The sequence below is a fragment of the Nycticebus coucang genome, chromosome 4, assembly GCF_027406575.1.
Source record: "Nycticebus coucang isolate mNycCou1 chromosome 4, mNycCou1.pri, whole genome shotgun sequence".
Classification (NCBI taxonomy): Eukaryota; Metazoa; Chordata; class Mammalia; order Primates; family Lorisidae; genus Nycticebus; species Nycticebus coucang.
In genome coordinates, this window is record NC_069783.1 from 131,210,311 (window position 1) to 131,238,310 (window position 28,000).

General features: G+C 47.5%; 1 long non-coding RNA gene and 1 pseudogene across 2 annotated transcripts; one reads left to right on the forward strand and one right to left on the reverse strand.

The window, feature by feature from the left end:
* LOC128583470 (small G protein signaling modulator 1-like) overlaps window positions 1–28,000 on the reverse strand; it is an 82,210-nt pseudogene that overhangs the window by 42,914 nt on the left and 11,296 nt on the right.
* Window positions 477–27,987, forward strand: LOC128583510 (uncharacterized). Of its 2 annotated transcripts, none has more exons than XR_008379472.1 (6): window positions 477–491; window positions 895–940; window positions 12,023–13,272; window positions 13,626–13,917; window positions 26,237–26,427; window positions 27,166–27,987. It is a non-coding gene; the product is annotated as an uncharacterized LOC128583510 (long non-coding RNA). The 2 variants fall into 2 exon arrangements; XR_008379473.1 differs by having other exon boundaries at window positions 13,187–13,272; window positions 27,166–27,979.

Genomic DNA, 28,000 nt, shown 5'->3' on the forward strand with positions numbered 1-28,000 from the left:
AATGACTGGGAAAGATATGCTCCCCTCTGTCCTCTTCCCAGGGGAAGTTGTGGCAAGGACAGAAGTCTTTTCACAGGTGAAAGGTACCATAGTCTGAAAATGACGCCAACAGAGAGGAAGAGCCAAAAGATGGGAAAAGAGAAGGTCCCCACCACCTAAACCCTTAGATCCAGGCAAGCCTGAAGGCACTGCCCATGGATTTTTCAATTCACATGAGCCACGAGATGACAGCATTAGTGAATTGGCGGTGTCTACACCTGTGGTGTTGAGAGGCACGAGATCAGCCTTGTATTAGGCTGGAGGAGAAGGCAGTTGGGAGCATGCGCATTCTATCATGGACCCACTTACTCTCACTGTGTCTCCTCCTGCCTGCAGAACACCAGCTCGGTGTCTCTCTGCTGAAGATCACTAAGCTCTGCTAAAGACTGAGTTCTATTCTTCTAAGACTACTTCACCCTCAAAGATGATCTCTCTCTCTCCCTTCTGCTAAGGTAAATAGCCCTCAGGCACCTAAGGGTAATTGTTCCTGAGCAAGGTAGCTCAGAGGTCCCCTTCAGGAACCTAGATAAGCAGGCCCCAGACCTGGCCAGTCCTGGGCCCTGACAAGCGGTGGCAGTTGTGGGCTGTGATGTTGTGCAATCTCAGATAAGGGACACTTCCTTTTCATTGTTCCTTGATCCCCCAAGGGATGCTGAAGCCCCTGGACAAACTCCTTCCCTACACACCACTCCCCTGGCTGCTTCTCTTCCAGCAAAACCTGGGTAAAAAGAACAAGGAAAGATGGGGGTTCAGGGCTCAGGGCTGGGGATGTCTCCAGCCTGCGGGCTGTGACCTTGTAAGGTCAGAATCAGCTAGAACGCAATATTCAAACACTTACTATGTTCTTGTTTACAGACAGAGAAAAAGGTACAGAAACAGACAGTCTGGATGACCTGAGCTGGTGAGTAGGGGGCCTGGGTATCAATGAATCCAATGCCTTTCTTAAGAGGTTAGCATCGAAAGTTTCCCACACAGCCCTGGGCTTAAGTACAAGCAACAAACAGGGTCCTCGGGCTGTTGAAAGCTTTGATGTTGGGAGGAAGATACTTCAGTGTGAGAGGAGCCCCTGCAGACCCTCTGGGAGTCCCTTGAGTTCTGGGGAGACCATTTTGTCCTCCTCCCTCCTTTGACAGAAAGGGAAACTGGAGGCCCAGAGTGGGGAAGCAACATACCCCAGGAGGAGGGGGACTTTGGTCAGGAAAGTGAGGGTGGAGCAGGGACTTGGTCCCATAACACACTTCCCCACATAATGTGATCTCTGGGAAGGTAAAGGCTGTCCCTTTATTCAATGGCTATCTCCCTTGTACCAAGCACAGTGCCTAGCACAGAGCAGACGCTCAGTAAATATTTGGGGTGTGAACCCAGGCCCCCTGACTTCTCTGCTTCATTTCACAAGGACGATCTGAGCACCTGCTATGTGCTCCAATCTGTGACAGGTGTTGGGCATGAGATATGAGCATGTCAGGACGCTGCCTTCAAGAATACAGGGCTTGAAGTGAGATAATAGATACACGAGTGGGCACAGACTCATTATGTGACCAGAGTTTTCAAACAAACACTACAAAGGAGGTTAGGCTAGTGTGAACCAAACTTTGCAAGAAAATCTAGCCGGGCGTTGTGGCGGGCGCCTGTAGTTCCAGCTGCTTGGGAGGCTGAGGCAGGAGAATCGCGTAAGCCCAAGAGTTAAGAGGTTGCTGTGAGCCGTGTGATGCCACGGCACTCTACCCGAGGGCGGTACAGTGAGACTCTGTCTCTACAAAAAAAAAAAAAAAAAAAAAAAAGAAAATCAGGGAAGGCCTGATAGCAGGTCGAAGATAAAGAGGCTGAGATAAGCTTCCAGGCCAACGGCATCTCCTTGACCCCTGCCCTGCTCCTCTAAGACGGCCTCTTGATTGTACACTCCTGAGTCTGGCTGGAGCCAATTTATTATTAGCCTCAGCCTAGGACCAACTGTACCACCTACCAACCATCTCTGAGGACAGATGGTGACCTGTGAACAGGACGTGACCTGTTAGCTTAGAGAACACTATTAATCACTCTGAGACCTGACTGTTTAAGAGAACACAATGATAACATTCTGGTTATATTTCCTGAAAAAAGTCCTTATCTGACATTAAAATAGTTATAGATGAAATGATGTAAGTTGGCATGTTGCTCAGAATAATGTATGGGGAGAAAGAAGTGTGTGGGTTAATGGCCATTAGAGCCAGGTGATGGGACCCTGAGTTCTGTCTGATTTTATATTAAAAATTCATCACATGTTGTCCAGCTTCTTGGGAGGCTGAGGCAGGAAGATCGCTTGAGTCCAGGAGTTTAAGGTTGCAGTGGGCTCTGATAACACCACTGTACTCTAGCCAGGGTGACAATCAATAAATGAAATTCATCACTAAAAGGTTTGTAACAAGCAAGAAAATATAAAAGAAAAAAGGGATTAGCACCTGCAGTAGCCAAAATCCCACACATTGTACTATGTAGACAGGTTCTATGGCTTCCTCTGATCTCCCTGACTGTGCTAGAACATGGGCACTGGAGCAGGGAAGTTCCTTTCCTGGCGTTCTTTCAATGTGACCCCCAAAGCCTTTGCAATGTCATAAAAATCACAGGATCCTGCAGGAGAGGCAGCCACTCACTACCATCTCCCGCCTCCCTGTTTTACTGAGTGATGAGCAGTGGTGGCTGAGACTGGAGAGTATTTTGTCATTCACAGGCTTCTGAGATCTTTGTCAAGACTGCGCTCTCTGAGTGGTGTCTGTATCAGGGCACCGACTAACCCCCAAGTCCTAAGAGTCTTCCTGTTGGTTTCTGGAGCTTCCTGAACATTTCGGGTCCCAGCTGCGGAGAAGGTGAGCCCCGTGGCCATAACCAGCTAAAGTAGCCAGCAGAGGTGTTGCGCAAGCCTCCCTGGTCCTGTAGGACAGCTCTTGTGTGCCAAGAGGGAGTGGAGGGACCCAGGGGACACGTGGTGGGCCCAGAGTTCTACCTCTTCTCATAGTCCAGGTCCCCCACGGATCCATTCATCAGCTGGTTGGGCGTCCACTTCAAGGTCATGACGTCAGCTGTCTGGTGCAGGGACAGGTACCCTGGCACAGACTCCATGTCGTCCCTCTGCAGAGAGAGGAGGACTCAGGCTGGGGCACAGTGATGGAGTCACAGCGGATGTCAGCCTAGGCCCATTTAGCTCAAGAACACATAACCAAAACCAAGAGGTCAGGTTATTGCCTCCAGGCTATGGCCACTTGGAGGACCCTGAGCCTCCTTCCAGTGGCCACGCTGAGCAGAGCCACCTGCAGCCAACCTTGCAGGCTAGGTTCTAGCATCCACCTGTGAATGCCACCACCCCTCAACACTTTCATGTTTGTGTTTCCCTCTTGAAGTTGAGGGGACCTTCCTCAAAGTTCCTTTAGGACCAGGAAGGGGGTTGTGTTCCTTTTAACATCACCCTTGTCAAAACAGAAGGCATTTAGCTTGGCCAGTCTAAGGGGAGAAAGAGACAGCAGCCAAGCTCTGTGGTCAGTCCTGCAGACCCTACTCAGAAACCTTCTTCCCAATGTGCCCCTACACTCCCAGCTGACCAATGGAACCCTCAGCCTTTCCAGAGTTTGCCTAGAGGACTTCTGCCCTGCTTTGTGTTAGCCCAAGTGGGTTTGCAGGGGAAGGCAATGTTACCATCTCTCCCCCATGGAGAAGAGGGAGCCCCTCCACCAAAGTCACCTTAATGACATGCAGAGACAGACAAGTGACATTGAGCACCAGGGCTGTACCAAGCATGGCCCAGTCTTCACATGCATCAACTTAATCCCACATGTTTATGACACCACGAGGGAGTACTACGGCAGTGTTTCATTGGTCCAAAGGGGCACAGCTTGCTTTTTCACATTTTAATGTCCCTGAAATGGTGATGAGTCTTATGATAAGTGGCATCTCACAACTGTGACATAGTTGTCACCTCCCGATCTTGCACAAACTCTACCATAGCTGTTGATGCACTGGTGTCACTTCAGTTAAGTTTTGCGCGTGGCGGCCATTTCGCAAGCAGAGTATAGGGGCTATTTTAGATGTCTTCAGAAACAATAGAGAGTGATTCAGCTTTGAGTTGAAAACCTATCGTGAATAGGAAGGCTGGGAACAGAGCAGCAGAGTGCTAATGTAATACTGGCAAAGCAGGCACATTATTCTTCATCCCTGCAGGGAGGCCCACGATTCTACATTTTCTTGCAAAGCAACAACCAGTGCTTTACAGGACTTAAGAACCACCCTGAAAATAAGAGCAGACACTCTTGTAAGAAATGCTGCACTTCCTGTGCTCTTGGATCAGGAGCTCTTTACACCAGAGAGGGGATATTTTTAGCTTTGTGAGCCATACAGACTCAGTTGCAGCCACGCAACTCTGTCGTCACAGCCTGGAAGCAGTCATAGACAATACATAAACTAATGGTCATAGCTGTGTTCCAACAAAACTTTATTTGTAAAAACAGGTGGAGGGCTACATTTGGCTCATGGGCTATAGTTTGTTGATCCCTTCTCTTGATGGAACAGAAAAACGCTATATGGAAAAATAACTCTTAGTCAAAAAGGCTATCAATAACTTAGCCAAAAAGTGTTACAGAAGGTGGAACTCTGAACTGGAAGAAGTTTTAGGGATATCTTAACAAATGTATTTCAATGATATTTTCCCTGATGTCTACTTATGAAAGTGATGTATGACTAAAAAAACTATATCAAATAAATCTCAAAGATCGCTTTCAAAAAGCATAAGCTAAAATTTCCAAGTATGCTCTAAATAGCATTTTTAAATTTCTCAATGGTTATGTTAAAAAATGGTGTATATGGCATTACACCGTAATGCCATAAGCTTAAATACATGGCTTCTTAGATTTAAGAAAACAGAATCTTGTACCTATTGTGATGCAAATATCGTGGCTGAAGAGGAGGAAGTGGCTTGCTCAGGGTCCCCTAATGACTGAAACTGTGACCACAGACCTGGAGTGGCTGATAGTACTCCCTCTGCTTCCTCCCAATGGAGCCCAAATACTATGCTGACCCTGTGATCAAATGGCCCTGGGGAGGGGATAGTCAGAGGAGACACTGTATGAGGACGGGCTGCGTGTGCCTAGTTCACCATCCAGCTGTGCAGCCCAGCCAGGTGCAGGGGCATCAAAGGTGACTGAGCAGTGGCACACTCTGGCACCAGCTGGCCTGAATTCAATTCATAACTCTGCCCCTTACTTCACCTGTAGGGGCCTCAGTATTGCCAGTCATAATAATAGTGCCTACCTCAAAGGGTTGCTGTGAAGTTTAAATGACTTAGTATAGTTACAAGCACTTCACACAGTGCCCAACTCAATAAATATTAGTTATAAGGATGATGATCTGGAAATCCCATGCATCTAGCACCTAACGGGTCCAAATGAACATTTGCTGAATGAGAAAGTGAGAACAAGAGTGGATAAATGAAGAGAAGGCTAGGTGGGCATGGGGGCAGGCAGACAGACTGGAAAACAAATGGAGAAACAGATGAATGAAGGGATGGATGGATGGATATAAATATAGATGGATGAATGGTTGGTGAGTAGATGAATGGATAGATGGATGGGTGGGTGAATAGATGAATGGATAGATGGATGGGTGGGTGGGTAGATGGATGAATGGGAGATTGGATAGATTGGTAGGTGAATGAATGGGTGGATGGATGGATGAATGGGTGGACAGATGAGCAGGTGGTTGAACGAATGGATGAGCAACCTGGACCCAGAGGGAACTTCTCCTCTATAATCTGGAGCCAGACCCTCAGCACAAAATCTGAGCCTAAGATGAACCCTCACCGGCTGAACCAGAACGTTGTTCTTGCCATAGAGCAGGGTGGCACGGGAGTTCTGGTGTAGAGACTCCACATAGTCGCGGGCAGAGAGGGATGGCCGGTCATCCATGCTGCCACTTGAGTGCCTCTTCTGGATCTGGTAATATGAGGGAAGGTAGAGGGATGAGGCCTGGAGCAACCTTCAGGATCCCTACCTGTTCCCAGCCCCCATGTCAAACCCTTCCCAACACCCCACTGTCCACCCCACTCACACAGAGGGCTGGCCTCTTGGTGGGTGAGTCCTGCTGCAGGTGCGAGCTGTGTATGCGGTGCCTCTGGACTAGCTCATCGGCTGAGGGATCGGTCCAGAAGTGATCTGCAGTCTTCATCTTGGTGTACTCGAAGGCACAGGGCCCCACTGTGAAGCACAGGGGGGCTGTGAATCCATCCACACCCCGGGAAGCCCATCCTCCTGTCTCCCATCATCCCATCTCACTGCCCTGTCCTCCAGCCAGCTAGGATGCCCCAGGGTCCTGCAAAGAACAAGGCTCTGGGAGCAAGAGACAGTAAATTGCTAAGTTTGAAAGGGTGAAGCTGGATGGGGATGAAAAAGGTCCTGAGAAAGTGCTCTGGAGACTCAAGAGCAGAAGTCTGGATGCAGCTCCAAGCACCAGACCACTTACCCAATAAAGATGCAAGGATGGGGCCATCCACAGGGTCCACCAAGAGAGCTTCCTTCTCGTAGTATTTACTAGCAAGAGAGGAAAGGACATGCAGGTTTGGATGGGGACCAGCAGAGGACACTCAATGTAAGGCTGGGTTCAATCTCCACCTGTCATCCCATTTCTACTGAAAGCCTCACCTGCCCCATCTGTAAAATGGGGATAATAATTATTTATCTCATCGGGCATTTAGCATGGTGCTCAGTATGCACCTCCTTAATACATGGTTACAACAGAGCCTTTATGAGGGTAACAGAAGTAATAATTAGAAGGCAGCTGAAGCCTGCCTGATTCTATCTGCTTCCACACATCTTCCATTTGAGACGCAGATGATGTCGGTCCTTCTATTACTGAGGCAATAAAATGTTGTTCAGCTGCAGGGTGCACTGAAAGGCTATGTTAATAGGCTTTCCTGCCCTGATGACTAATGTTGATAACGCTGGCCTGAGTTGCCCCCAAATGCTCCCTGGATCTGGCTCTGCAAAATAATACGTGATGCCATCCCTACAACATCCATGATGAATGTTTTTTGATTTGTTTGAGTTATTGTGCGAATTCCTTTGTTTGTTTGAGTAGGTGTGAATTCGTTGAAAACTCATACAGTCTAGAAACAAACAGAATTTATAGGATTTCTGGGTTGAAGAGGACTTCATTCCAAACTCCCAAAGGATCTTAGAGAACGTAGTAACTTGCCGAATGGAAGATGCTGCCTGGGCCACATCTAGCTGTGTCAGCTCTTACCATCATATAACAAGAAGTAAAGGACACAGAATCTGGGAAGGAGCTCAGATCTGCCATTCCCTGCCTGGCTGTTGTGTCCCTGAGCAAGCATATCCTCTCTCTGAGCTTCAGTATCTTCAAATGCAAAGAATGACAGAACTTACCTGGGTTGTTGGAAGGACTAAATGGTGACTTGCCAATACAGCAACAGTACAGAACCTGACATCAGGAAATTCTCACTGAACAGTGGCAACATTATTGTTATCTTACTCCAAAGAAATCTTCTATCACCTAGGATACTAGATGACCCAGAATGGAGATGCTCTAGACTTGCTCAATAACAAGGTTATACATTTGGGGGTCAAATTTCAAGATAATACATCAAGACACTTTCCACTGCAGCACCACCCAGTTTCCATGACAAAAATCATCAAGTGCTATGATTGTAAACCTTGGAAATGCTGCCTCAAATGACAGCAGCTGGAGTCAGAACCAAGACGGCACTGTAAAAAGTAGCCCCACAAAGTTTCCTTAGGGTAATAAGTTTCTTTGGAAAGATTCTGAAACCTGATTGTGGTGTTGGTTACATGAAACTATATATGTGTATGTATCAAAACTTCATAGAAATATATTTTTTCAATGAGTTCATGTAAAAAGTGGCAAAATACAAATAAAGTTTGTGATTCATTAATAGTATTGTGGCAATGTCAATTTCCTGGTTTTGATCATTGTATTATGGTTATGTGAGATGTTATCACTGGGGTTGGGCAATTAGTACTCTCGGTACTAATATTGCAACTCCTGTGTAAATCTAAAATTAAAAAGTTTAAAATGAAAAAAATAGCAGGTTGACACTGCTGCTCAAATAAATTATTACGTCTTTGACTGACTTAACAGGAAATCAAGAGGTCATATGCCAAAGGCAGTAACTAAAGAGGCCCGAGACTATTCACAGGACGGGGAGCAGAGGCATGTTACCATTTCCTAGAAGTGAAGAAGTGAACTGCGGACCCAGACCTTAGATTTTTTTCAGTTTTGCTTCTGCCTCTGGGCCTTCATACCTGCTGTTCCCTCCACCAGAAACACTCTTTTCCATGCCCCCTTCACCTGGCTAATGCATATGTAATAGCTTAATTGTTGCACAATCCAGAATGCTTTTCCTGACCACACAGAAAAGATGAAACACCAGCACACCCAGTTTGGAACACTCCTCACATCCTATCACCACGATTAGTTCATATTTGCTGGTGTTCCATGCTGGAATGTGAGTTTTGCGAGGACTTTGCTCTGTACTTTCACACATATTTCTCTCACAAAGAGGCAAAGAATGAAAAGATAAGAATAATACCCACTGGGTATGAAGACATGGTTAAACTAGCACTTTTATATGCTGAAAGATGGGGAAGTTCTCAGATCTCTCTCTCTTCTTCTGCCCACTCTCTTGGAGGCTGGAGAGGCAGGCTGGCTAAGGGGAGTCTTAGATTATAGATTCTTCAGTGGCTCCCCACTGCTCTTGAGATAACATACAAGCTCTGCAATGTATCAGGCAACACCATTGCATCCCTGACATTTCGGTTGGTGCCTCGAACACAGCAGATGCTCTTTAAATATTTATTGGATGACTGAATGCATGCAAGAATGTTTGTCTAAGGGGATTCATACTATAAACCTTCACATCAGATTAATTCGAGCTAAGGGAGAAAATGTAAAAAGGGTCCCTATGCATTTTCAAAATGCTGTGTATTTGCCAAATTACCTTCTCATTTCTTCTCTGGAGTTGCTACAATCCCTATCCCATTCACCAAAAGAGACAACAGGGGAAGAGAGAGGCTAAGTGATTCTCCCTGGGCACACAGTTATCCAGCGGAAGAAACCCAAGATCCTTATGCCCCGCCCTAAATCCTGAATCTTCCCAAGGTTCTAAGCTAGCCTAATTCATGGTCAAACATCCAGGAGACACTTTGAAGCTGAAGGGCGTGGTCAAGGGAGAAAAGAAAGCAGCTTTGCGCAAGAGGGTGCAATTCCTATACAGGCCAGCAGGTGGAGGCAGAACACATGCAGGCTGCAGACTTCCTCACCTGCTGTTTTCCACAAGGTAATGCACAATTTTGTCCAGGACCTTCTCAAACAAGGCGGTGCGGATCCACAGGTGCTTGATGGCGAGTGGGGACAGGTTGTGCAGCTTCGGCAGCTTCCGCACATTCTCCTGGAGGCCCTGGATCTGGTTTCCCCTTCACGACCAATAGAGGAGGAGAATAGATTATTCACAAAAGAAGAAATCCACAGGACAAATCCCATACAAATGGGAAAATGACTGTTCAGTCTCTGTAGGAAATGAAGGGATGGCAATTAAACAACAAGAGGTCATACTGCTCCTCAAGTATGATGGGTCGAGACTTGGACTAATCTGCAGTCCCAACCAACAGTGTTTCTTTCTCTCTGCATCCACACCAGCATCTATTGTTTTGGGACTTTTTGATAAAAGCCATTGTCACTGAGGTTACGTGATATCTCACTGTGGTTTTTGAGGAGGGAATGGGTGAAATCATACCTAATGGGTACAGTGAACACTATCTGGGTGGTGGGCACACTCAAAATCCTGACTCAGGCCATACAAAAGTAATCCATACAACATATATACCCCTGTAGCAGTGGTTCTCAATCTTCCTAATTGCCGCGTAGTTACAAATGGAACAAAGGGGTCGCGACCCACAGGTTGAGAACTACTGCCTTATAGTATTCTGAAAATTTTTAAAAAGCTGGAAAAATAATAATACCTAGAGAGTGTGCAGATGTGGTTAAAAAGACACTTTCATACACTGTTAATGGGCAAGGCAGATTCTCATACTGATCTCTCTCTCCTTCCCTCTCCTGCAAAAGAGTGCTGGGCCAAAAACAGACTTGCACTATGGATCCTTCAGTGGCTCCCCATGCCCTTGAGAAGCAAGCTCTTTAACATGACTTGCAGGGCACCCCAGGACCTCGCCCTTGTTCACCTCTTCAGGCCTCTCCTTACTACCACCTCCTTTCACTCCATGATCCAGCCAGCCAGAGATATCGGCAGACTCCTGAGGCTCCAGGCTCTCATGGGAAGCCCCTTCACGGATGCTGCTTCTTCCTGATTTTCCCCCCCACCTCACTCCCAGGCTCATTCCTTCTCACTCTTTGAGTCTCAGCAAGGGTATCGCCTCCTACGGGAAGCCCTCTCAGCTGCTCCTTCAGCCTCTGAAGCCTAACTTCCTGCTCACTTTTCTATCTTCCCCTCCATATTGTGATCCTAAAGGTACAAGGTAGTCAATTCACTTTATTTTCAAATAAAACACTTACTAAGAGTCTACTGTGGGAGAACAAAATTCAGTTGTTCCTTGTATGAATCTCCTTTAGATTCATGCTGTATCTTTCTCTATTATCAAGAAAATTGCAGAATTTTCTTGCAGTAATTTCTTTACTATAAAGAAATTACAGAATATAATCATTGCAGTATTTACTATGGTTAATGCTTGCTATGTGAGTGTAATTGAAAAGGTATCGTGAGTACTAAATGATATGTGTGGGACATATGTAAGGAAGACATCTCAAGATATGCAAAGGGAACAGAATGTCCGGGTCAGATAGAGTAGGGCATGTGAACCGCAACAAAGGTAGTAGTCACATGCATAGCAGAATAGGGCATGTGTGTTAGCAGCAACAGTTGCAAGCATATCCACAACTAATTAATCACTTAGCTAGGCAGAAATAGCTAAGGCAGAACCTGTCAGACTAACAAGCAGTAGGTGTCAAAGCACGAATTTCCTATACTAGATACATCAACCCAGGAAAACAGTCACCTCTGCACATCTTGGATCCTGCTGCACAGGGTAACGTTTATTGTAACGTTTTCCTTATAACTTTTTCTCTTACACTTCTTTGAGTCTCAATAAATACTGTTGGAATCTGGAGTAGGGCCACACTGTCAGGGGTTTTTTCCAAAGTGAACTCCCACCTGGTTTGAATGCCCTTAGGGAAAACTATACTTAAGATACACAAATTCAAAACAAAGTGAGAAAGTACCTGGAGAAGGCATACATTAACTCAGGCCAAGTAATGAGACTGAGATAATGCAGCCTCTCTCTGGCTTCTTCAGAAGGATTTTACTGATTTCCAACAAAGGTGCATTTGCAAAAGATAGGGTAGTTAACAGCCCATGGTGTGTTTAAATAAAGGGGAAGGCAGGAGCTAGTTCTATTCCTGCAGGGGAAGTAAGCCAGGTTTCCTAACCTAACTACATATTCAGAGTGTAATCCCTCTCATCTGTTCACTCTCAAAGGCAGAGGCCTAGTTCAGCCTGTCGGGTGCCTCTGGGTTCTTTTCATCTTCAGTTTTTGACGAGCCCCCAGGGATTGTCCGTCTCTGAGCTACTCCCCTGGATACCCCAGGATTGAGGCAAGGTGCCCCACTGAGAAGTCAACCTATCCACCTCCCAACACCAACTCCCACAGCACGTTGGGCCCCCAGGATCCCTGGGTTGCAGTACTTCCAAGTAGTCAGGTCTTCACTCTGCCTCGTTCCCAAGAATCTAGAAGCTACACCTTGCCTCAAGTCTACCATATGGCAAGCCTGGGCCCTTTTCATGTCTCTATCTCCAGGGTCTAGCACACTGACTGGCATATAGGTTCAGCAAATATGATCATAAGTGAGTGATGGCATAAATGAATTAATGGTTTCCTGTACTACTTGCTACAGTCATCTCTAATTCCTCCCTTAGGAAGTCACTCCCAATATCTCAGAAGACCTATGGAAATCCATCCCTTTAAAAAGTTATCTGCAAATGCCTGGGAATTTAGCAGATGGACTGGAAGGCACCAGGAGACCAGGTGGCTGAGAAGTCCTTCCAAATGGGAGCTGGCAGAGCCAAGCCCTGAGCTCTGCCCATCGTCCAGTTCTGGCCAGAGGCCCTGGGCAGGCAGGGCCTGAAAGGCAAGGAGAGGCCTGTTTAACCCGATGGAGGGGAGTGAATGCCCACAGCAGAGATGGCGCGGCATGCGGGTCTTTGCCCTGCCCTTGCCTGTGACAAATATGGCCAATCAGCCCATGACAAACATGACCAATTGATTCATTCACTGTACTTTTCCCAAAGACACCCAATCACAGCTTCGAAATCTTTCATAGCAGAGACCTTTGGGCAGCCACCAGCACCAACAGGACTTGAAAACTCTTTGTCAGCCCTGACAGGGCTCCAGGCTGGGCTTTTGGCTGTGCAGTCAGGACTCCAGGGGGTGGCTCTGTGGAAGGTGCTCACATACACACACTCAGGCTGTGAGCCTCCTCCAAACACATACAACCAGTCACTCTGAGAAGTAAGGGAAGCCACCTCTGCCTTTTGACGGTTGCTTCAATACAAATTTCGGTTTTTGGTTTTGAGGGTAGGATTTGAGACAGAGTCTCGCTTTGCTGCCTAGGCTAGAGTGCAGTGGCTCAGATCATAGCTCACTATAGCCTTGAACTCCTAGGTTCAAGCCATTCTTGTGCCTCAGCCTCCTGAGTAGCTAGGACTATAGGTGCTCACCACCATGCCCAGCTCACATTTTCATTTTTGTAGAGACGGGGTCTCAGTATGTTGTCCAGGCTGGTCTCCAGCTCCTGGCCTCAAGAGATCCTCCTGCCTTGGCCTTCTAAAGTGCTGGCATTTATAGGCATGAGTCACTGCACCTGGCTCAAAGGTTTTTTACATTTCAAATCAGTGTATTCAAATGTATGACAATATACCTAGCAATATGAGTTTTGACCAGAGGCCCCAGCCCCCGCCCCTGCACATATAGGCAAGGATCATACTGATTGCCTCACACTCTGGTCCTCTTGCATTTACAACAGGGATCAGCTCCTCGTAGGCACTTACTCACTCAACAATTGTTTGTCGGCCATTTACCAGGTGCAGAGACTATTCCAGATGCTGGGGACATAATGGAGAAACACAGATGTAGTTCCCTGTTCTTACAGAGTTCAGAGTTAAGTGAGGTAAGCAGACAATCAAGTAAACAGGAAACAAATGAATGAATTGCTAATTACAGATGGCAGGACAATTGGGAAGAAAATAGGGAGAGAAGATGGAGTGAGGATGAGGATTGGAATTTACTGAGATAGGGGAATATTTGGATGATGACCAGGAATCAGCCATGGAAAACCTCAGGCAGGTGGGGGGGGGGGTGCAGCACATACAAAGGCCTTAAGTTGGGAAACAGTCTGGCAGGTTTGAGGGGCAGCAAGGAGAGGGCAGGAAGTACTGAGGGTAGGGGAAGAGGATCTTGACTATCTTCTGGGGAGCTGCCCAGTCTGTAGCTCACACCCCACACTCACGTGTTCTCGATAAGCTGCTCCAGGTCCTGGACCTTGCGGCTCAGCTCCTCAGCTGGTGGGAAGCTCTTGCCCACTTTCATGAAGAGAGCCGCGATCTTGTTGCTGCGCAGGAAGCCAGCTGCCCACCGCCGAAGCCCATGTAGGACGCAGGCCTCCACAGCCACTGCAAGGACATGGTGGTCAGCAGGCCCCACCCTGCCCATGCTCCCCGATGCCCAGCAGGGCCTGGAGCATCAGACAGAGACCACTTGGAGAGCCAGGATCCCCAGAATCACAAAATTCAGGACAGTGGTCATAAGGAAAAAGGTATATTCCACCCTGCCTTCTGTATCCTTAAAAGTGGGCCGGAGAGCTTTGTGGTGTACCCACACAGTCATGGCCCGAGGTCAGCCCATCTCTGCCTCTGCCCAACTGTGTGACTTCAGGCAGTGACCTTCTCTTCCCTGAGTCTCTTCCTCATCTGTAACATGGGGATAGTATGAACATTAACCTCACAAGACTGCTCTTAGGATGGGGGTGGGAGGGACACTGCATGGAAAGTATGTGGCCCAGAGTGAGTGCTTTAAGAATGTTAGCCTTTATTCTCACCAAAGAGAGTGGGAGTATGGACTATATGACTTTTGAGCTTTATCTGTAATAAGGAATCACATCATCATCATCATCATTTATATTGTGATTATAGTAACAACATTTATGAATCTCATTCAATCTCTTCCATGGCTGAGGAAGAAAAGGAAAACTAATGTCATTTTTCAGATGTGGACACTGAGGCTCAAAGAGGTAAAATGAATTGCTCAGGGCTACCCAGTCAGTAAGCCAGGCTTCAAAGCCAGGTCTCAGTCTATGGTATGCATAACAACTATGCTTCCACAAGGATCTCTGAAAGGAGGATTTAATAGTAACCTTCTCACTTCTATCTTCCCCTGGAGACCCTGCCAAGTTCACCTCAAGGGTGAACCCAAAGCAGGAGACCTGGGTTGTAGCCAGGGCCCTACCACTAACGTGCTGTGTGACCTCGGAGAAATCACTTGCCCTCTCTGGGCCTCAGTCGTCTCTTCTGGGAAAATGGCCATTTGATGTGCTTGTCTTTCTCCTGGTAATTTCAGCAGCTCTCTTCATCCTCTTACCGCTTGTCTTACACAGCAGATTAGGAGCTCACACTGGGATACAACAGGTGCACAATCAATGTTTATTGAAAGAGCACATGTATATAATAACAGCTACTCCTTGCTGGGCACCTGCTAGGTGTCAGATAACTGTTAAAATTTACCTTCCCTAATTCTTGTGACAAAAACCATGAAGTAAAGAGCTCTACAGAGTAAACCAGCACTCTCCAGGGTCAGAGCAATACCGAGAGTTTTGGTTTCATCATTTGTCTTTGTTTATTTTTGAGTGAGCAATTACTTGTTTTTTTTTTTTTGAGACACAGTCTCACTATGTCAACCTCCGTAGAGTGCCCTGGTGTCACAGCTCACAGAACCCTCAAATTCTTGGGCTTTAGCGATTCTCTTGCCTCATCCTCTCACGCAGCTGGGACTACAGGCACCCGCCACAATGCCTGGCTATTTTTTTTTGTTGCAGTTGTTTAGCTGGCCTGGGCCAGGTTCGAACACGCCACCCTCGGTGTATCTGGCTGGTGCCGTAACCACTGTGCTACCGGTGCCAAGCCGGTAATTACTTGCTTTTGAATGAATGTCTAAATATTGCCTAATGTGCACATGGATTTAAAATATTCCAGGTGAGGATTTCTTAAATCACTTAATTTTAATTTGTAATCTCAGTACTTTTCATTTGTGCATACTGAAATATGTTCATTGTTGGTTCAGGCTCTGTAGACAGTGTCTCTGATAATGGCTCACAATGAACAATGAATAAAGGGAAACCGAAGGAGATTCATTAGGCCTCTGTTTGATGCTGTCAAATGTCTCCCACCCAAAAACTTTGCACAAAGTTGGAGATTTATTATAATTAAAAACAAATTGTCTACTCCTTTAAGTCTTTAATTGGTAGGTATGTTACCAAGTCCTGACATGGATATGCATATGATTTTATCTGCAAATAAAAATGCCCCAGAGAAAACAGAAAACTGAGAATATAAATGCATAGACATATATATGCATGCATATGTGTATGTGTGTATAAACATATAGACACACACATATATATAAACATGTCACACTTAAAAATACCATCTTGCCCAAGGTCAGCCAACAAAGAAATGGCAAAGATGGGATACAAACCCACGTCTGTCTGGCTGAAAAGGTAGTGAATTGAGATCAGTGTCCTCTCAGGTCATAGAGTGTTCTCAGCATGTTGGGGACCCTATGGGGTGGTGCCCCAGCTATCTGGATGACAGTTGGCAGGCTGGCCAAGTGTTCTATCTCAGGCCTCTCCATAGAACCAAGCTCGCAGGAGGGGAATTAGAGCACGTCCTTCACTCTAATTATTAAATAGAAAAGTTTTCAGGGAGAAAGAGAAACACTCCCACTGACATGTACACAGTGATTATGAGCTAAATCTTGACTTCACTGACATGCAAAACATGTCTCTAGCCATTGTCAAGTAAGAACCCGGCAGTTGGGTTATTTCTGGAAATGTGTGGGCTCAGTGGCCCAAGGAGACAAGTCTGAGACACACTTTGTGCCCCAGGCCTGCCTCCTTTGCTGGGACAGCTGGGCGTGATCCTGCAGGTATGCCAAGGGCTCTTAATTCCATTGTTCAAAAAGTCTCCATCCACCCTGTCCCTTTACCTAGCAATAGCCAGGAGCAGAGAGAGGAAAGCACAGGAGTCCCCTCCTCAGATGCAAAGCCACTTGTTTCTTGGGGCAAGAGTCAGTGTGAACTGGGCCCTCAGGGAAGGGAAGTTAATCAATCCCTCTAGCCTTAACCACAACAACCTTTTCAGGGGATGCAGAAGTCATTTTTAATTGCTGCCCCCCCAACCCCCCTAGACTTTTCTGTATTTCAAAATTCTCCAATGGAGTCTCTTTGGAATTCAAAAATAACTTCAGAGTCACTAAGCAAAAAATGACGTGAGAACCATGGCTCAAAGATGCTACTTCCCCAAGGCAGCCCTCAGAGAAAGAAGCCACAGTTCCAGGCCACGGGAGGGCCACAGACTCACCACAGAAGGAGATGATGTGGCTGCTGTCTTCATGGACAAATTTGCGTGTGACAGCTTCCTCCATGATCTGCTTCACCTGGAAGGCAGAGGCAGAGGGTGATGGGGGAAAGACCCAGTGTGATCAGGGTACAACCCCCTGCAAGGGCTGGATCACTTCCTGTTAGCCTTTCCACCATTTTACTTAATTATTTGTTCAGGCTCTTTGCACAGCTGGCTACTGCCTCTCTCAGGCATCACACAAAATATCTCCTTCCCTGACTACACTATCCAAGGCAGCCCCCTCTGCAATCTGACCCGTTACGCTTCCTTTAGAGGTGTGGTCCCCAACCCCTCGGCAAAGGACCAGTACAGGTACCAGTCTGTGGTCTGTGAGGAACTGGGCCACACAGCAGGAGGTGGGTAGTGAGTGGAGCTTCATCTGTGTTTATAGCCGCTCCCCATCACTGGCATCACCCCCCTGAGCTCCTCCTCCTATCGGATCAGCAGCAGCATTAGATTCTCTTGGGAGTGCAAACACCACAGCGAACTGCACACGAGGGATCTGGGCTGCACATCCTTACGAAAATCTAATGCCTGATGATCTGAGGCGGGGTGAGGTGGTGGTGCTGGTTGTGTTGAGACTGTCTAAATGCAGGAAAACAAGCTCAGGGCTCCCACTGATTCTGCATTATGGCGAATTGTATAATTATTTCATATATATAATTTATTATGATGTAATAATAATAGAAATAAAGTGCACAATAAATGTAGTGCACTTGAATCATCTCAAAACCATCCCCCACCCACCCTGGTCTGTAGAAATATTGTCTTCCATGAAACCAGTCCCTGGACTAGAAGGAAACTACCTCAACATGATAAAGGCCATATATGGAAAGTCCACATCTAAAATCAGACTCAATGGTGAAAGACTGAAAGCTTTACCCTTTAAGTTCAGGAATAAGACAAAGAGGCCTGTTTTCACCTCTTCTGTTTAACATCATACTGGAGTCCTAGCCATAGCAATTAGCCAAGTAAAAGAATAGAAGGCATTTAAGTCTAAAAGGAAGAACTAAAATGATCTCTGTTCAAAATTCACATGAATTTTATGTAGAAAATTAAACTTTCTATGGAAAAACTGATAGAACCGATAAGCAAACCCAGAAGAGTTGCAGGATACAAAATGAACACCCTCAAATAAGTTGTGTTTCTATACACTAATAAGAAATAATCCAAAAGGAAATTTTCTTTTAAATCCATTTTATAATAGTATCAAAAAGAATAAAATACCTGGGAATAAACTTAAGCAAAGAAGCTAAAAGAAGACTCGTACACTGAATACTATAAAACATTGCTGAAAGAAATTTTTAAAAGACACACAAAAAATGGAAAAGCATTCCATCTTCATGGATTAGAAGACTTAATATTACTAAAATGTTAACACTACCAAATGCCAACTTCCCTCATCATTTTAAGAGTGCACACCTCCCCCACCCAATACTCAACATGCCCCCTTTCAGCTTTATTTCTCTCCAAATTCCTTCCTGCCTCTAGCACTTTCTCTGTTTTGCTTACTTACTTTATTCTCTGACTCTCCCATTTAGTGGGCTATGAGACCAGGAATTTTGTATATGCCACTTGGTACTCCATTCTGAAGACCCAGCAGAGTGCATAGCACACAACAGGTGCTCAATAACTATTAAGTGAATGTCCACTTTTTATGGAAAGATTTAAAAGGAAGCAATACAGATAAAACAGCCACAGTGCCTGGTGTGTGCTCAATAATAGCATTTTCCTAATGATAACGAAGACACTCCTGCTTCCTGGGCCTGGATCCGGTCACATCTGGTCTGTGCACTGCAGTTCCCTGTGCATCAGGCATGTTTACTCATGTAAAATCAAGTGAAGAAGCAACAAAGTTAACCTTGCAGGGAAAACACCCTCACCAAGGGCAGTCTGATGGGGATATAAGAAAGAAGGAGTTTTGCCTGGTGGTGAGCAGGGGGAAAGGGTTACAGGCAGGTTGAAGGGAAGTGGAGGGTGCATGGGAAGGGGGAGGGGCAGGACATGGAACAAGAGCGACTCAAGGGTCCCTGAGGAAATAAGGGACTTAGCAGCCCCAGCTCTTGTCTGGGAGCCTCCCACACCCAGCCTCCTTTCCCTAACCTCTCCCTCCCACCCCTTTCAGGCCCAGAGGAGGCAAAGGTTCCTGGATCCCCTGATGATATCCCTGGGGTGCTCCATCCTTCCCTGGGGGCTCCCAGCATTCTTCCCTCTCCCCTTAGTCAACTACCCTTTTATTAAATTCGCCTTAATGTAGTCAGTTTGGAGGAACCATCTGTTTCCTATTGGCACTCTGATTGTATACAAGTCCAAATTCCGCAGAGCAGAGAAGGCTGGCTGTTTATAGCTGTGGATCTTGAAACTAAGAGAGGTTAAGTGCTTCTCCCAAGGACACAGCCAGGAGGTTGGCTGCAGGCAGGAGCTGCAAACCTTTTACCTTGGCAATGGATCGGGAGGGGTGGATGTGGAGATGGGGATGCAATACCAACGGTGGGTATAATAGTCCTCAGCCTGCAGGAGGGCTCTAGCAGCTACCAGCTGGGATGTCGCCCCAGAAATTAATAACAGCCTGACAGCCCGAGACCAGGAGAGGAAATTAAAAAGCCTGGTGATTAGCAACAGTGGGTGGAAGATTCCCTCTGAAAGCTCTGCAAAAGAGGACACTGTCTGGAAGTAGGAAGGAAGAAGATGCTGCCCACCCTTGCCAGCCCGAGGGACAGACCAGACCTGTAAGCCGGGGAAGAGGGCCAGGCAGGCCTGGAAGGAAGGGCCCAAATCCCTCCACTTGGAGGCTGACAGACCCCAGGGCCTCTGTGGTGATCTGGGGGCGGGGGAGTGGAGCCATGTGGCATCCTGGCTCATTCAAACCCTGTGTGATTTTCTAAGCTTTGGCCCAGGAATCACACCTGGTTTGGGAAGCACAGAGGCAGTGGTTGTGGCTACGTCAGAGCCACACAGACCTGCATTCACATCCCAGCTCAACCAAGCCAAGCCCTTGCTGGCGTCTCTGTCTGTGCTTCTCTAAAGTGAAACCATGTACCTTTGGGTTGTGGTAAAGATTAAATGTGATGTGAGGTGTGAAAGGGCAGGTAGGGCTGGAACAGAGGAGAAGCGCACTACTCACTTTTTGAGCACTATGTTGCAGGAACTGTGTGTGAGCGTGACAACCCTGATGAGCTGAGTTCCCAGATGATTCTATTTCTCAGATGGGTAAACAGAAGCACAAAGATATATATATATATATACATATGTATGTATGTGTATACATATTTATGACTTGTCTAGGGTCATGAAGAGGTGGCTGGGAGTCACAACCAGGGTCCTGGTTCTAACAAATACCTTGGCTTATAGCAGAAGCTGGAGGCCACTTCAAACCCAAAGCTTTTGTCATCCCCCAGCTTGAAGTAATAGAGGATGTTTACCAAGTTGCTTCCATGTGCTCTCTGTAAAGAATACCTTATTTAATCCTCATGAGAGCATTATGATCCACATCTTAAAGATGTTTAAATTGGCCGGGTGTGGTGGCTCACACCTGTAGTCCTAGCACTCTGGGAGCCGAGGCAGGTGGATTGCTTGAGCTCAGAAGTCAAGACCAGCCTAAGCAAGAGCAAGACCACATCTCTATTAAAAATAGAAAAATTAGCCTGGCATCATGGCGGGTGCCTGTAGTCCCAGCTACTCAGGAGATTGAAGCAGGAGAATCGTTCAAACTCAAGAGTCAAAGGTTTTTGTGAGCTATGATGACACCATGGCACTTTACCCAGGGTCACAAGAGTGAGGCTTAGGCTCACAGGGGGAAAAAAAAAAAGATGTTTAAACTGAGACTCAGAGAATTTATGCACTTTCCCCAGGGTCACACACTCATGAAAGGGAACAGCTGGGATCTGAAACTAGACCTGTCTGACAGTCTGACCTACAGTGATGCTCCCAGCCCGGCCCAGCACTGGGTAATCTGAGAACCCAAGGTGTTGGGAAGCCAGTGGAAGGAATTCCTTGGCTTTCCCAACCTTGGGATCAAAAGAAACACTAAACTGAGAGTCAGGAGATCTGCGATGCCAGGACAAGACTCTGCCAACCACACCCTCTTTTAGAAGAGGGGGCCCTCAAGGGTCCAGAAGCTTTTATTCCTTTGCAGAATCTATTCTGCAACATCCTTCAACATCTGCTTGCATTCCTCCGAGGATGGGGAGTTCACTCCCTTTGGAACCAGTGTATTTGCACTAAGGACAGGCTGTCAGGAAGCCATTGAGAGAGGCTAAGAGTCCAGAATGCAGAGTCACCTACCCAGGCTCGAATCCCTGGCTACTCACTAGCTGCATGATGTTGGACAGGTTTCCAACACCATGTTGGATGTGAGGTTTACTCAAAATCCTGGAGACAGGACCTGGCACACGGCATAGATTGGGCAAATGACAGTGACTCTTCAGAGGACACTGACTATCCATCTCACTGCCAGACCTACAGCAGGTGCTCCTGAACTCAGGTGCAGGGCCACTGCTGAGGAGCTCGGGTCCACCTTCCCTGAGCTTCCCACCCACTGACAGTCACCAATCAGGGCCTAGCACCTGGGGCCTGGGGCTGTGGCCTAGCCCTGCCCTTCCACAGAGCACCTGCTTCACCTCCCCTAGTCTCACTCTGCAGCCATTCAGAAACCAGCCCCGCCCTTCCTTCTCTCTCTCTCTCCACTTGCAAATATTTAAACAGCATAAAAGGAGGATTAATCTCAGGAAGGTGTCAGGACTGGTGGGTGCCAGTTCCAGGCAAGGAAAGATAGGCCAATCTGGGAAACCGGAAGGGACGGGATGTTCTGAAGCCTGCCCTGACTTTCTCTTCCTCTAACCTGCCACCTCCCCACACCCAGGTACCCTCCTGTTGCCCATCTTGGACGCCACCAAGTTCCAAATTAACCCCTGGCTCTCCCTGCCTCCCACACTGTGCTGGGTTTACTCCTCCCAGCCTGGGACAGGACCTATGTGCCCCTGTGTTTGTGTGTGTATGTGTGTGTGTGTGTGGGGGCTGTCATAAGGATTATGGAAAATATAGGCAGAGCGACTCACACAGGCTCTAGCACGCAGCTGGGGCCACCTTAATGGGGGCACTACAGTGAAGTGAGGATGTGAACCTGGAAGAGCCACTACGCCTAGGCCAGACTCCATGCCATTCAATAGGTAACCTCCTGCCTCAGTTTCCTCATCTGTGAGTGGGGACAGCACCCACATTATCCCACAAGGCTGCTGCTTGGGGATCCCATGAGCAAGACATACACAGAGCTAGAACGGGCAGGCACAACGTGAGTGCTGGGGAAGTTGCAGCTGCCAGGTAGCCATGTCTCCAACCGCTTTGTTGGGAAAGTGGGGGTGGCTTAAAGGTCTCACCATTGGAGGGGCTTCCTGATCGCCTTGTCTAAAATAGAACCTCTGCCTGCCATCTGCACTTGCTTTGTACTTTCCTTAGAATTTATCACAGCTTGACCTCCACTCATCTGTGGGCTTATCTGCTTAGCATCCATCCCTGCCATGAAGACCCTGAGCCCCTAGGACAGCGTCTGGGCACACAAGAGGTGCTCAACATATGTTGGTGATCACTGTGTATCAATAACACAAATACCAGCAGCTACTGCTTACCATGCTCGGTACCCTGAGAACCCGGCTTCAGAACCTCCCTTCCCTTCCGGTACCCTGAGACCCTGTGTCTCCTGGTCACACAGATAATTGTTTAAGACTGGGGTCCGCCACCTTCCACTGTAAGAGCATCAAACAGCAAGTATTTCAGGGCGTGGGGTAGGACTGCCTGATAATATTCGAGGATGCCTTGTTGAATCTAAATTTCAGATAAATAAGAATTTTTTTAGTATAAGTACGTCCTGAGTATCACATGGAGTATTGAGTGGGTTACTGCTTATTTCTCTGAAGTGCACATGTCATGAAGTATCCTGAATTTTTATTCGCTAAATCTGGCAAGTATTTTTTATTTGCTAAATGTCTACTTGTGAAACTTGGCACACCTATTTCCAAGTCTTTTGTTTTTACAACTCTTTAAAAATGTAAAAACAAAACCAAAAACACATTCTTGGCTCAAGGGTGGACATAAAGACACACAGGGAACCCTGGTTTAAACCACCCAGTGCAGTGCCTGGGTGGCACACAGTAGGCCTAAATAAAAATCACCCAAGCTGTCCCCTGCTCCTCCGAGGCCCACCACCTCAGTTGTGACTCAGAGTGGCTCCAGTTGCTACCTGGGGCCTCACTCAGGTGGTCGCCTCTTGGCAGGGAGGGTGACAGAGGTGTAGTGAGTCCCCAGGAACCCTGACTCTTAACGTATGTAAGCAACAGGTAGTGGAGAGAATGGTTAAGTCAAAATGCTGGAGGGCTCTGCGGGGTAGCTTTAAAAATACCTCTCAGCATGTGGGGAAGGCAGGGAGAAGAGAAGGGTGACTCAAAGGCCCCTTGACAACCACTGGATTAAGGAGGTGAGTGGAAGGCAGCCTGCGTCGCTCTGCATCCCTTGCAGGTACATGGGACTCTCAGGACAAGATGCACTCACCTTAGGAACCCTATGTCTCCAGCCTTACCTGGACCACTGACCCTCAGACCCAAGTCCCCAAAGGTGGCCCCGTGTGCTCACCTCTGTGCCTTTGCTCATGTGGGCTGTCTACCAGATTCCCCTCCATTGCGTGCTCCAGCTGGCTTACTGCAACTCAGGCTTCAAGCTTCAGCCAAAGCGTTACCTCCTCCTGGAAGCTTTCCTGAACTGCCCCTCCTCCAAGCTTGGACAAGTGTCCTTCCAATATTCTGTGAACACTTCCTTCCCAGAATGTTGTCACCAAAACTGCTGTCCATTCACAGGAGTGCCTGTGCACTCCTGGTGTCAGGCACAGGGGAGCAAAGCAGACACAGTCTGTCTTCATGGAGGTTACAGTCCAGTGAGACGGCAAGACATAAAGTGAATCACACCAACGGGTAAATAATTCCAACGTGAGACCCATTCTTTGCAGCAAAGAACTGGGTTCTGTGAGAACAAATAAGAAAGAAACTAGACCTGATGGGGTAAGGAGAAAGGTCAGGGAGGGCCTCCTCCAGGAGGTGATGGCTCAAAATCTGAAGAAGGAGTAGAAATGAACTCTGAGTCTCAGTTTCTCTGACTCTAAAGCAGAGGGGAAAGTCCCCCCTACCTCTTACCCTGCGTAGCCACCTGGAGCCCAAGGGACGGGCCAGATATAAGGGCAATGGGACAGGGAAAAGCTCTAAAGTGCCCCAAAGCTTTAAATGCTTTAATTTATTATGGGTGAGGTAAGAGTTGGGAGGGGGGAACAGTATTTTGGGAAGCTCCAAAGCACAATAGACTTGGGGTGGGGGGAGGGATGGTAGGAAAGGGTGATGCCACCACGCAAGCTGTGACTGTTTCCATGGTGTGACCCAATCTTCCTTTCCTGCTGACTCCTGGTTCCTCCCAGAACCCTGAGCTCTGGTCCCACATGTCGGTCCTTCTATGTCCACGTGATTCCCACCTCCTGGCCCTTGCTTGTGCTGTGCCCTGCATTCCTGTCTATCTCCAGCCCTAGAAAAATCTCCCAGTCCCCTAGGACCAAGTGACATGCCCCTCTTCCGATTCCCTCCTGAGCCTCCCACCCCGAGTTGACATGATTCCCCCTCTTTCACGTCCCTATAGTAACACCTGCTGCAGGTCCATGAGCATTAGGGTCTGGGATCAGACTTCCAGAATTCCCAGCCAGCTCTTGCATGCATGACCTTGGGCAAATCATGTCCCTTCTCTGAGTCTCAGCTTTCCCTCCCATCAGTGAAATGGGTGATATTAGTTATCTGCCTCACAGGTATAAAATAATATACTTAAAGCACTTAACACAATAGCTACCCCACAGTGAGTGCTTTAGACATTTGCTTTAAGTAATAACAGACAACATTCATTTAAAAAGTATGTACTATGTGTGGCCCTGTGCTTAGGGGCTTGATCTCGCCTAATCATCATAGTAATTCAATGAGATGGGTAGCGTTAGCCCTTCTGTTTTACAGATGAGGACACCGAGTCTCGGTCAAGTGAAATGACTTGTCCAAGAGCACAAAGCTTGGGAACAGCAGGGTGAAACTGAAACCCAGGATTATCTGCCCTGCACTAAGCCTGGCATACAGCAGGTGCTTTACACACAGGCCCAAAGATTCGCAAGCACACAGGTGTTGCTCTTATGATCCCCATTTTTCCCACTGAGGGAGCAGACCCGAGGCAAAGGCCATCAGATTTGTAAGGTGGCCAGGATTTGAAGCAAGATCTCCTGCTCCACAGCCCCAGTTTGCATGGGGACCCTAGCAGCAGGTTGGCCAACACACCTGCTCCCGGACCTCTGACCTTAGCCACCATTTTTCACAGTTCACCTCCCCCTGCATCCCAGGCATCTCCTGGCACCTATGCCTGTCTGTTCCCAAAGGAGAATTGTGCTAACAAAAAGAAATATCCAACCTTAAATGCCTACTACTTGTGAAAAAAAGCCAATCTAAAAAAAGCTGATCACCATATGATTCCACCTATATGACATGGTGAAAAGGCAAAAAGACTGGAAAAGGAAAAAAGATCATTGGCTGCCAGGAGAGGAGGTGGAGGGAGGGAGGAGGGATGAATAGGTGGAGCACAGGAGTTTTAGGACATGAAAACACTTGGTGAGACAATGCAACTGTGGACCCATGTCATTATATGTAGGTCCAAGCCCGCAGAATGCACAACACCAAGCGTGGACCCTAATATAACCTGTGGACTTGGGGTGATAATGATGTGTCAATGTAGACTGTCAACTGTGGCAAAAGTACCAGTCTCATGGGGGATGCTGATGGTGGGGGAAGGCTGTGTGTGTGCAGGGGCAGAGGATAGATGGGAAATCTCTGCACGTTCTGCTCCATTTTGCTGTAAACCTAAACCTAGCATAAAAAGTGAAGTCCACCACAACAAGAAATAAAGGAGGATGTTGGCAGGGATCCCGACCTTCCAGCAAACAGGCTAAACACCTCCTTCTCCATACCCTCGGCCCACAGTGACCTGCAATGGACTATGGCGTCTTCACAAGGTGTCTGGTGGTGTTATCTCGAAACCTTCCTCCCTACCTCCACAGGGGGGACAATCAGGGAACAGCAAGTCACAGGGGCCCCATTTGTCTCTGATCTGTCTTCCACGTCTTTCTTGCTCATTCCCAGCTCCCTGCCTTTCCTCCAATGTCTCACGCTCCTCTTTTCTTCAGTTCCCTTGTTCTTGCTATGCTCAGCTCTCTGCACAGCTGCTCCTTTTCATCTCAAGTGCCACCACCTCAGAGAGGCCCACCCTGACTGCCCAGATAAACTGCTGCCTTCCCTAGCCTCTCCCTGCCGCCGCCAGTGCTGTGCTCTCATCCATTTCTGTATTAATCATACTTCTTCATCTGTTTGCTTGTTCACCACTTCCCTTTTTGTTTTTCTTTTGCAGTTTTAGCTGGGGCTGGGTTTGAACCCGCCACCTCCAGCATATGGGGCCAGAGCCCTCCTCCTTTGAGCCACAGGAGCCGCCCATCACCACCTCCCTTTTGCTCTGTATCTGAGGTCCTCAAACCCTGGGCTGCAGACTGGTACCAGTCTGTTGCCTGTTAGGAACCAGGCTGCACAGCAGGTGAGCAACAGGTGAGTGAGCAAGTGAAGCTTCATCTGTATTGATAGCCGCTCCCCATCACTTGCATAGCCACACACTACCTGAGCTCCATCTCCTGTCACAACAGCAGTGGCATTAGATTCTCACAGGAGCAGGAATCCTACTGTAAACTGCACATGGGAGGGATCTAGGTTGTGCACACTCTTTATGAGAATCAATGCCCCTGCTCCTGGTCTATGGAAAAACTGTCTTCCATGAAACCAGTCCCTGGTGCCAAAAAGATTAGGGACTGCTAGAGGGTCAGCTCCAAGCAGGCAGAGATCTCACCCGTACTCACTGCTGTCTTCTCAGCATCCACCAAAGGCCAGGAGCCCAGCAAATGCTGGTGGGAAGATCAAAGCTCCCTTTTTTGGACTCCTCACCTGTAGCTCCAGGACAGACATGTCCCACCCTCTTGCCAATACCCTTCTATTCTTCTCATCACTTCCACATGGCACAGATAATCAAAGCAGCGCCCAGGAGGGTGTTCTACAGCCCCTGTGATGGGCATGAGTGGGGAGGAGAAAGGGAGGGAAAATTATAAAGTGGTGGCCAGTGGATCTTTAGGGTGTTAGGAAATCCTTCTTCCAGTTCCTTCCCACTTAACCTGCCCTAAAAGGTTCTGGGGCTTCTAGGAAAAGCAAATGCCTCTAACTCAGCTGCTGCTAGCCTGACCCGTTAATGGTTTACTGGCATGCTATAAAGAGGTGCCATGCATTGTTCCTTGACAGTCTGAGGACCAGTCAACCTGCCACCACCCAGAAGGAGCAGTGTTCTACAAACAGGCCTCCCCTCACTACCCAACGTTCCTCAGACATTCCCTGATGAGAAGGTCCCCTCAATGTGTGATTTTGGAGCATTCACCTGGGGGCATCTGGGCATGAAAGTGCTTCAGGCTAAAATTACCAGGCAAACGTCCACTGGAGAGGGTGCAGCTGGGAAGAACGCACCTCCCCGCCCCGCCTCTTTCCATTCCCAGAGAAATCAACCAGCATGTTGCATATCCCCAGCCCACACCCTGGAGACCAGCCAGCTCTCTCCTGGGTGCTCTGTCCACTGTGTGGAGCTGGACTCCCATGGCAACATGCCCCATCTTCACAGACCCACAGCTCTCACAGGAGAGGAGGATGCACACAGACCCTCTGGAAGACTGCCCAAACGTGGGATGGAAGGAGGCGTCTGGGCAGCTGTGGAAAAATAAGAAATGAAATTCCCAGGAGGTTGCTTAAAACACACTGGTAAACAAGAAAAGGGACTAATCCACTTTCCCCTGACCTTAGAAGGCAAAGCAGCCCAATATTGTCTAAAGGTAACTTCAAATACTGTTCAAATTCTGTCTCCACCTCTTGCCAGCTGTGTGGCCTTGGGAAAGTCACTACACCTCTGTGTGCTTAATTTATGGTAATTATCTATAAATCCGGACAATATGTATGACTTCCTCTCCCAAGGTGTTATTTTTTTCTGACATGAAATAAATTAATGCATATAAAGCACATAACATAATGTCTAGGACATGGCAGAACTTTCTGGAATTTTCTGTACCTGTCCTGTCCCACATGGTGTCAC